Source organism: Barbus barbus, assembly GCF_936440315.1.
Source record: "Barbus barbus genome assembly, chromosome: 5".
NCBI classification, from domain to species: Eukaryota; Metazoa; Chordata; class Actinopteri; order Cypriniformes; family Cyprinidae; genus Barbus; species Barbus barbus.
This window is the reverse complement of record NC_136733.1, coordinates 13,412,102-13,423,422: the sequence shown is the minus strand read 5'-3', so window position 1 is coordinate 13,423,422 and position 11,321 is coordinate 13,412,102. Positions and strand designations below refer to the sequence as shown.

General features: G+C 41.2%; 1 pseudogene across 1 annotated transcript in view; it reads right to left on the bottom strand.

Moving 5' to 3' along the window:
• Window positions 1–2,724: 2,724 nt before the first annotated feature.
• Window positions 2,725–11,321, bottom strand: part of LOC306869873 (BDNF/NT-3 growth factors receptor-like) — a 29,090-nt pseudogene continuing 20,493 nt past the window's right edge. Inside the window, exons 12-16 of the transcript in view lie at window positions 7,376–7,506; window positions 7,095–7,267; window positions 6,459–6,699; window positions 3,132–3,290; window positions 2,725–2,910 (exon numbers count right to left, since the gene is read on the bottom strand). The product of the transcript in view is annotated as a BDNF/NT-3 growth factors receptor-like (transcript). The remainder of the gene's footprint in view (window positions 2,911–3,131; window positions 3,291–6,458; window positions 6,700–7,094; window positions 7,268–7,375; window positions 7,507–11,321) is intronic.

The window sequence follows — 11,321 nt, the reverse complement described above, 5'->3', positions numbered from 1 at the left end:
CAGAACGGTAATTGTGACTTCACCTTTATACTAAAATGCTTACATTTTTCACCTCAACCTAAACTCTTTACCTCATAACAGAACCATCACATGGGTTGTACGAAGTATTTAAGGGCCTTGCGCTTTCATAACGACATGGCTGTTTAGAATGAAGAAAATGAAGATCAAATTAATTGATCAACAGATGATTTGTTGCTTTTTTTGTATATCCACAGACAAAGGTAGACTACATGCTAGTTGGCCATTGATTGTAGTCTTTGTAGTGTGTTCAAACGCAACTTTGGCCAAAAAAGAGTCCATTAGAACTTTCGTCTACTAGTTCTTTTACATCGGTTTAGTGTGTAAATCATGTTGGGCCTCGCCCCATTATGAAGCAAAAACCAAATCTGTGTACAGAAATAACACATCTGACTTAATTATTCACATTCTTTAAGTCACGTCACACAGGACGATGACTCTAAGCACACAACCAAGATAATGCAGGAGTAGTTTAGCGACGACTCTATGAATGTTCTCGAGTGACAAAGACGGAGGCTTGTACCCAAACATAAAAATCTCTGTCCACTAATGGTCCTCATCCAATCTGACAGATTTAAAGGATCTGCAGAGAAGGATGGCAGAAAATCCCCATATCAGGTCACAAAGATTGCTACACTGTATCCGAAAAGACTTGAAGTAATTGCTGTCAAAAGTGCTTCAATGAAGTACTGAGTTAAGGGTCTGAAGTTATTGAGATATTTGTGTTTTTTCTTTTAATAAACTTGCAGTTTTCACAGATTTGTTTTTGCTTTGTCATCATGGTGTAAGGAGAGCAGACTTGTGTGGGGGAAAAAAAATCACATTTTTAGCATAGGGCTACAACCTAAAATGTGACAAAAATGAAGGGATCTGAATACTGTCTGAATGCACTGTATAGTGTAATGACAATTTTAGTTGTCATTCAGTCCTTTGTAGTCTATTTAAACCTGTTGGTTGTCAGTCGTCCTCCTCTGGTAACTTGTTTAGTAGGGTTGAAACACAGGTTGAATCTGGACAGTCCCTTCATAGTGTCTTCCTGTCGTGACCTCAGGGACAGTCCGACTTGCATCATTCTCACATGAACATTCACTTCACAGTGCCCACCAAGCCCATTGCTTTGAAACGGCCCACAATACATCGAAAACAAATCGATCATAGATTATCACATACACATATTATTTAGCAGTTATTTTGCAGTTGATACATAGATAATAATGAATAATCCAAGAGCAATCAGCTGATCAGGCATGTCTGTTGTGTTATGAACAACATCTATGGATATACTCCTCAGGAACAGGTCTGAAAGAAATCTCCAGTCTTTGTAAAGGCAAAGTCCATCAAATTGCAACATGATGATGATTAAGGGTGCCTACACACTAGCTCACGCTACGTCGGAGAATTTGTTGATTTTGATGCTCCGTTATGTGACCAAAAGTGTGACTACTGAGAATCCCAGGGAGGTGGGTCCAATTGTGCTTTCAGAAATCCAACTGGCTGTATTTCTGCTTCATTTCAAACAGCCCTGGCTCTTTCCATCCATCCATAATCCAAAACCGCTTGTCCGATGTAAGGTCGTAGGGATGCTGGAACCAATCCCAGCCTCTAGGGCCAAAGGCAGGGAAATATCCAGGATGAATGGCTCTTTCCACACCCTCAAAAACACAATCTTGCAGATTTCTATTCATCAAGTGTTCCGTCAAAACGTTTTCTAGTGTGTAAGCACCCTAACATTAAAAACAATTTGACTGTTACCACTGACTCAAGAACAGCATCTTCCCATTGTTCTTCGAACCTCAGTTAGAGAGACTACATGTCTCCCTTTGAATAAAAGCTATGGCAGGGGAGCCAAACAAAGTCTGAGGAAATACTTAAGTGCCACTGCTGGTGACTTTGCCTCTGTGCTCACTCCAGACACTCTGTGTCCAACCTCAAGCCTCTTCTGAAGAAAAAAAAAAAAAAACCAACCTGGAGGCGTCTTTGTCGCTGTGCTTCTATTACGAAGTTCGCACTGAGTAAGACGGGGCGCACCGAGATGTCCAAAAACGCCTTTCATCGACCACAGCATTATAGACATCAAAACTTGGTACAGAAAAGTCTAAAATTAGATTGGATGTGTTAAAAAAAAACAACTTCAAATGAAACATGAATCTGGCAGTTCCATGATTGTTACTCGATAGTTTGCGGTATGAATAGTATTGCGATCTGCGTAAAGTCTGCCAGAATGACACCAGGGCGTTGACAGCGTTGTGCTAATGACTGGGTCCTCATCAAGTCTGAATTTTGTCCATCTCGATAAACAAAATGGTAAGAGAAAAACAAATATAAGCTTTCCTAAACCAAATTTCCTTTTTCAAAAAGGTTGTTAAACAAAAGGTCTGCATTGTCTCTGATGCATATTTACAATAATCAGATGTTTCTGTTTGTAGACTATTTGGGGTTTTTAGAAAACATATTGATGCATGATAGATGGACATTTCCAGATGTGGGAAAACTCAAAGCAATGCACACAGTCAACTTTAAGGCCTTTTAGTCTATGTGGTGAGAGTGCTGAAGCACAAGCCATTTTTATGAACACACACACACAGACGCACACACATCTATATTCAATCACTCATCCTAATCGAAACCATCCCTTACTCCTTTTATACCACACATTCACACACACTTTTTCTTACTAACAATTACACACCCATACTGGCAAACAGATCAGCCCAGGATGTCCAAGTAAACAGGCGAGGCCTTGGCCAGGCTCTGGAGCAGGTTGTGGATTTCTTTGATGTTGAGTCTCATGTAGGGCTCCCTCTGCCAGCAGCCCAGCATCAGGTCATACACCTCTTTGGGGCAAGTACGAGGTCTCTGCAACACCCGACCCTGTGTGATACACTCGATCACCTGCAGGAGGCAGCAGAATCACAGTCCAGAACTACAACTGAACACAGGCTCCACTAAAGGGTGCATCAGTCTGCCTAGAAACAGTCATTTTTACAAGGTACGGGGTTGATACAGTGAGTGCGTTTTAGGAAGAACTAATCACTCTGTGAATAATTAGTATTACTTGAGGACTTCCATTCCTACTTATGAGATACACGTTAGGTATGACTGATGTGTCTTACCTCGTTGTTTGAAAGCTGGTACCAAGGTTGCTTGCCGTATGTGAATATTTCCCAGAGGACCACACCCAAACTCCACACGTCGCTCTCTGTGGTGAATCTCCTGTACATGATGCTCTCTGGGGGCATCCAGCGGATGGGCAGCATGGTGTGACCACCCACCTAAGATAGCAGATACAGATTAAGTGACTGGTAGAAGCACATGCACTTATTAAATCCATCTCTTATCGTTTCATTTTTAGAGTCTTCATAATATGCAAAATAAACTAAATTTTAGGGAAGGACAATATATCAGCACCATGTTATCTGATAAAACTGTATTAGATTTTGTTTTTTCTTTAAGTGTACCTGTATTTTGTTGATATTTCATATTTAATTGTGCAAGCTAACTTTGCCTATTTATACATTTAGATCATTCAACATTCAATATAAATTTTTAAAAACAAAAATTATTTAATAACATTGTTAAATAATCTTTAACAAATTTCAAAATGAATAAGCATTTTTTATACTGTATATCACTTGTAGCATTTCAAATGGTTGATTTATACTAAAGGAATATTGGTAGCACTTTTTCAATTCATCTAAAGGCTAATCCACACCATACCAAGAGACATAAACCAGTGTCCAGATGACAGTATGTCACTTCTCAGACACTCCAAGACCATAAATGCAGATTCCAAAATGTTTAATTGGTGAAAACCAGCACTGATGAATGGCAACAGACACGGCTAACAATGAATGTCCGTCGGTACAGTGTGAATTGGCCTAAACCAATTTGTTCACAAAAATACGCATCACAACTGGGACTCAGCATATTAAAATGATTTCTGAAGGACAATGTAACACTGAAGGCTGGAGTAATGGCTGCTGAAAATTCTGCTTTGCCACAACAGGAATAAATTGCATTTTAAATTATATCAAAATAGAAAACAGTTGTAATAATGTTTCTCAATATTACTGTTTTACCGTATTTTTGATCAAATAAATGCAGACTTGGTGCACATAAAAACTTCATTCAAAAACATTTTGAACAAGTGTACATACTATATGCTTACTAGAGGAATTATAATACCTGGGTAATAATCAGGTTACTACCCTTGAACCAATCCTTTATCCCAAGAAGTGACTTTACTCAATACACATACTGTAAAATAAAGTGCAACCACAATATTTCCACCAAAAAAAAAAAAATAATAATAATAAAAAATAAAAAGATTGAGCATATGGGTCTTTTATAGCATAAAACTATGTAAAACCACTGCAGTGTTTTGCCACTATCCGTTGTTTATTGCAAAACTTTGACCTCATTACCATGACATTGCATTGCAGGATTCCTAGTGATCATGCAATGACAAAATCCTGTGTTTTCTATTGTTATACGACAGAGGGAGCTGATATTCCTTCATCTCACACTCACACATACACACACACACGGCTGCTGACACAGCAGAGTGTTTCCGGCTGTGTTGGCAGGATGCAGGTTTGGGAGAGCCCTTGAGTGTCAGATGGTCTGGGTTTTTTCTGGAAGAACTCACTGTGGGGAACTGTTGGTTTTTTGAGGCACTTTCATATTTACAGTATTTAATCAGCTGTTCAGATGCATACATTTAAATAGTCATTAGTCATAATAAACCATAATAATGAAAGACAAACTAACTGTATATCATCATATTATCCATTATGGACATACACAAACTGCCTTTTGCTTGTTTGTGTTCATCCTTTCCATATGAATTTGACAGATTTATAGAGATTAGATTCAAAAGAGGTTCAACTGATAGAGGTCACAGATAACTTTTAATTATTTCTTTCTTTCTTTGTCTGAAAAAGTCAGGAAACAAAAAGGAGAGGGCTGGGATCAGGAAATGACCCAAGCCAGAACTAACCTTAGATTAAACAAGTGCTACCAGAGAATCTCTGACAGTTGGCTGAACTGCTGAGAAGCAGAATGTGAGGAGTGTAACCACTGTAGTTTGTGGCATTTTCAAAACAATGCTCTGTTTGAACGGTCCTGACTTTGACTGCAATGGTCTTCTAGCATCTATCATTTGTTGCTTAATATGCACTTGTTTGCATTCACATTTGTGAGTGGGAATGTTCAAGCAAGAATCTGACATGGCCCTGTGAATTATTTTCTGTGGTTTCTCTGAGATTTCCTGTGTTCACACACTTTAGTGGCTTGTTTGAGCAACCAATGAAAATATAGCATACATATCTGTAATCTTTTCTGATTTGATTCTGAACGCATAAAGCTGTAGTGTGTATCATTTTGTGCTAGCAATCAGTGGCAACAAAGGGGTCAACACTTTAAAGGGGTCATCGGATGCCCATTTTCCACAAGGTGATTTGATTCTTTAGGGTCTTAATGAAAAATCTATAACATACTTTGGTTAAAATTTCTCAAAAAAACAAAAATTTTACCCTGTCATACTTCTTCTGTAGGTGAAGCTGGATCATGAATGATTTGCGCGAACATAAACGCATTTAGGCAGATCGGGATCGGCACATTCCCTTAAAAATGAAAGTAACGTTAATCCTCTGCATCTTCAGCGGCTCAGATGTCGGGAGTAAATGATAACTGCTATGTTCGTTATTACATCCAACAACAAAACACCTCAATCACTTAATTGGAGACATTCTTGTCTTCCCCTGCACCGGAGTTGACTAAATAGCGGACAGCTCACAGCTCACTCAGGACGGGTCTAAGGTAAGATGGCCTTGTCAATCAACTATCGTGGGAGGGGCCTGTACAGAACTATGTCATTCTGACAGGGCTCTCAGAACAGCCTGATTTGAAAAAGGGGGTTTTAAAATAGGGATTTAAAAAAAAAAAACACTGGATTAATTTTTATCATTCCTGTAAGAGATAAGTGAAAAAACCTTAATATATTTTCATTTACTAAGGGAGAATAGTTAATATTCATATTGATAAACAACAAATCCAATAAATATCTTTCAGTACCTATACGGGAAGTAATTATTTTATTTTCAGTATAAGCTGTAAACACATGTTCAGGATTTTGGAAAATGTATTATGTAAAATGTAAATTTAATTTAAGATACCAAATTATAATTTAAGAACTATCCATTGAAGTATTCATATTGGTCAATAATCTCATTGTATATGGTGGATAATGTTGCCATGATGTTTTTCATCTGTGTTTTGTATTATATAAATGTTTGATTACTGTAATTTAAATAAAATCCTATATAATGCAGTTTTGCATTCAGGCTTCAAACGAAATAAGACTTTTGTAGTAGATTTTGGGTTCCTTGGACCAAAAGGACCACTGTGAAATGGACATTTCCAAGGTGACCCACACTTACCCTATAGTAGTCAGTGCTGTACACATCTCTGGACATGCCAAAGTCTCCTATCTTGACGAGCAGGTTCTCTCCCACCAGGCAGTTGCGTGTGGCCAGGTCTCTGTGCACGAAATGCTGTGAGGCCAGATACACCATGCCTGCTGCTATCTGCTGGGCAATGTGCAGCATCTGAGGCTGAGTTAACTCCACCAGCAAACTCTGCTGTCCATCTGCCATCAGAACTGCATCTGGTCCATGAGCCCTGTAAGAAAGAATATGAGAATAGCATGTGCGTGGCTGAACTAAATTGGAGGTCAGAAAGCAGACAACACACAACCACATTTTTCTTAGACTTTACAGATCAAATGAACAATTTCTTTATTGAAATAATCCATGCAAGCTTTTTTTTTTTTTTTATAAATAATGAGCTTTAGAATAAAATATGCACTGCTGTAGACACATTTTTGTTTTCTTTAAAAACCTGTATGAATTTCTTTCTTCTGCAGAACACAAAAGGAGATATTTTCAAGACATTTTAAAAAGTGTCACAGTTTTGGAACGACATAAAGGCAAATTATAGCAATTTACATTTTGGGGTGTAACATCATTGTTTTAAAAAACTATAAAGGTGTGTGTGATAAACACACTCCTGCAAACCTGAGAAACTTGTTGAGGTCTCCATGTTTCATGTATTCAAACACCATGATGAGAGGGTCGCTTTCTACACACACGCCATAAAACTTGACAATGTGCTCATGCTGCAGGTTGGTCAGGAGCTCTGCCTCTCGGTGGAAATCTGCTCGTCCACTTTCACTGGCTTCTTTCAGAGTCTGTGAGATAAGAAAGTGTCATCTTTTATTACAGAAATACCTACAGTAAAGCCTCATTACGTAGCCACAACATGAAATGTGCAGAATTTGTGTATAAATGCACCATACCTTAACAGCCACCAAAATCTTCTCTTGGTCAGGAGACAAGTTGTAGCATTCAGCTAAGAACACTTTCCCAAAAGCCCCTTCTCCAAGCTCCCTCTTCAGCAGAATGTTGTGACGTTTTATGTGTTGGACGACTGCAAAACAAGGAACATGCATAGATAAAACTAGACTTCTCACAATTTCTGAAAAAAATTGAGTGGTGTCACTTAGTGGTCACTAAGGTGTACTGAGTGAACTATTGATTGACTGAACATAAGAAAGAAAAAGAAAAAGGTTTGGAACAATATGAGGGTGCGTAAACGATGGCAAAATTTTCATTTTTGGGTGAACTATTCCTTTAACTGCAGCCCGCACTTACTGGTCAGAGTTATTTTAGTATTATTGAAATACAATTATACTTTTTGTTAACATTTTTAATTAGATTTTTTTTTCTTTGTTAAAGTTTTAGTAATTTAGTGATTTGTGTGTGTGTGTGTATAATATATATATTAATTTTCATTCTACAGAATTTATAGCAGTTTAACATAACGCAACATAACAAAATGGGAAAAAAATTAAGGGGTATGAAGACTTTCTATAGGCACTGAATATATGTATGTGCCATTCTACAGAATTGGTCCAAACTGCTGTCCCTCTTCGAAAAAACACATTTTAGCATTTAAGTATTCAAATCTTACGTTTACTAAGATCCTTCTATTAACATTTGAAACCCACAATAATATTTAAAATATTAGTAATCTTAAGATATATAAAATCATCATTAATTGGATACTTTCAATTGGGAGGTGGCTGTCCCAAACCCTAAACCCTAAATTTGAAAATTAAAATTATATTGAAATAACTTTTGTATTTTTTTTTCATTGTTGTTTTTAAAAGCATATTTTTCATTCTTTTAAAAAGTGAAGTTAAAAAGTTAACAATTAGTATAAATGTGTACCTTATACAGATATTATACAGTTTGCATAAATTCTTTTGGGAAAAAGACACAAGAGGTCTCTCTTTGACTTTGGACAAATTCTGTAGAATGGCATACATACATATATACAGTGCCTATAGAAAGTCTTCATACCCCTTCATTTTTTTCACATTTTGTTATGTTGCGTTATGTTAAACTGCTATAAATTCCCCCCTCCCCCCATAAATCTACACCCCACTCACCATAATGAGTAAACAACTTTGCAAATTTATTAAAAAAGAAACACTGATAAAATGGCATTGCACAAGTCTTCATACCCTTTGCTTTGACACTTGACATTTAGATCAGGAGCATTCCAGTTTCACTGGATCGTCTTTGAGATGTTTCTATACTCCGACTGGAGTTAACCTGTAGCAAATTCAGTTTATTGGACATGATTTGGAAAGGCACACACACCTGTCTATATAAAGTTTACTGTAACAGCTGACATGGATGTCACTAAGCCATGAGGTCAAAGGAATGGCCTGCAGAGCTGACAGACAGGATTGTGTTGAGACAGATCTGGGGAAGACTACAAAAAAAAAATTCTTCTGTGTTGAAAGTTCACAGGAGCATTTGGCCTCCATAATCCTTAATGGATGAAGTTTGAAACAATCAGGACTCTTCCTAGATCTAGCCTCCTGGCCAAACTGAGCAATCAAAGGAGAAGGGTCTTGGTTAGAGAGGTGATTAAGACACTGATGGTCACACTGGTTGAGCTCCATGATCTTATATGGAGATGGGAGAAACTTACAGAAGGACAAACATCACTGCGACACACCACCAATCTGGGCTTGATGGCAAAGTGACCAAACTCAAGCTTCTCCTCAATAAAGATACATGAAACCATGATTGGAATTTACTAAAATACACCCAAATAACTCTCAGACTATGGAAAAAAAAGTTCTCTGATCTGATGAACCTCAATTCCTTATTTGTGTCTGAGGGAAACCAAGCACCACTTATCACCTGCATAATACCATCCCAATGGTGAAGCATGGTGGCGGCAGCATCATGCCTTAGGGGTGTATTTCAGCGACAGGGACTGGGGAAGTGATCAGAGAAGACAGAAAGCTCTGTCGGTCACTACGAGTTATGTCGTGACGACATAGGGGATTTACTTGGAAGCCCCAAACATCTCTGACTTAAGAGAAAACGCCAATGAAAATTGGCTAGTGGATTTTGCATACCTGAGCCACTCCCCGTACATACGGGTATAAAAGGGCGACAGGTGCATCCACTCATCAGATTTTTGCTTCGGAACCAAGTGGATGAAGACTGTGCTGCTCTCCACAAAGCCTCATCTTTGTTTTGTTCCCGGTTGGCGTCACGGTGCAGACAGCGGAGTCCCTTTCACCAGCAATTCCCCTGGGCACTTCAACTGAAAGAGCAAATCTAAAAGAGCAAATCACGAACGATCGCGTCTTTTTCAAGATGCCGTTTCGTCCATGTCCTCTTGGTTGCGGTCGTTTCCTGTCCGCGGATGATGGACACGATCGTTGTCTTCAGTGTCTGGGTCTCCAGCATGCTGAAGCTGCGTTCGTGGATGACTCATGCGCCTGTTGTGGGCGTATGAGCATGACATCACTGCGATCTTGCCTTTCCTTTCTGAAAGGATTGGCACCCTCTGCCGCCACCCGCCCCGGTCTCTCTGACTCGAGCAGCGCTCTGAGGGTTACAGTAAGAGCCTCTCCGCCGGGTATGTCCCCACGGACCTCTTACTCCTCACGCAGCGAATGTCCCGTCCAGCTCCCGGGTGATTTCACTGGTTCGTCCCACGGGACGCCCAGTATTTCATTCGGTGCGCCTCCCGAGGATAGGATGTCGATCGCAGCATCGGGGGACGAGTTTACGTCCTCTGAGGATGAAGGTGCAGCGGGGCTGCCCCCTCGGGTGTGGTCGCCACCGCTGCACCGGACCCAGAGTTGACGGCCATGCTTGCCCGGGCAGCCGTGAGCATCGGGCTGGAGGACAACAGACCACCAAGTCCCGAGCCCTCGCGGCTGGATGATTGGTTTCTCGGAGCAGGGCGCGACTCACAACCGCGTTCTACTCCAGTGCCTTTCTTCCCGGAGGTGCATGAGGAGCTGACGAAGTCGTAGATGGCCCCTTTCACGGCCAGAAGCCGCTCGTCTGTCTCCTCCGTCCTCACTACCCTCGATGGCGGGGCTGCCAGGGGGTACGCGGGCATTCCCCAGGTGGAGAGAGCGGTCGCGGTGCACTTGGAGGAATTGTCCGCGTCTCCCGTCCAAAACCTGTAAACTGACGGCTGCTCTTGCAGCCAAGGCTTATAGTGCTGCGGGCCAGGCAGCCTCTGCCCTGCATGCCATGGCTATCCTGCAGGTACACCAAGCCAAGGCACTCAAACAAATGCACGAGGGTAGTTCCGACTAGGGGTTGATGCAGGGGTTGATGCAGGAGCTGTGCACGGCGACTGACTTTGCTCTACGAGCGACAAAAGTCACAGCGCGGTCCCTCGGGAAGGCGATGTCTACCATGGTGGTCCAAGAGCGCCATCTCTGGCTCAACCTGGCGGAGATGAAGGATATCGACAAAGCATGCTTTCTCGGCGCTCCCATCTCCCCGGTTGGGCTGTTCAGCGACACTGTAGAGGGATTTGCCCAGCAGTTCTCGACAGTGCAGGGACAGACAGAGGTGATCCAGCACATCCTGCCCCGGCGCGATGCACCGGCAACGGCTGCCCCCGGGTCCAGGCCTCTGTCTGCTCGTCGCCGTGGGCGCCCCCCCGCGCGCACAATTCGACTCAGCTACGCGATTCAGTTCGCCAGGCGACCTCCCAAGTACAGCGGCGTTCTCGAGACCTCAGTGGTAGCTCGGAACGCCCCTGTCTTGCGCGAGGAGATTGCTGTCCTCCTGGCAAAGGATGCAATCAAGCCGGTCCCTCCAGCCGAGATGAGGCAGGGGTTTTACAACCCTTACTTCATTGTACCGAAGAAAGGCAGTGGTCTTCGACCAATACTGGATTTGCGAGTC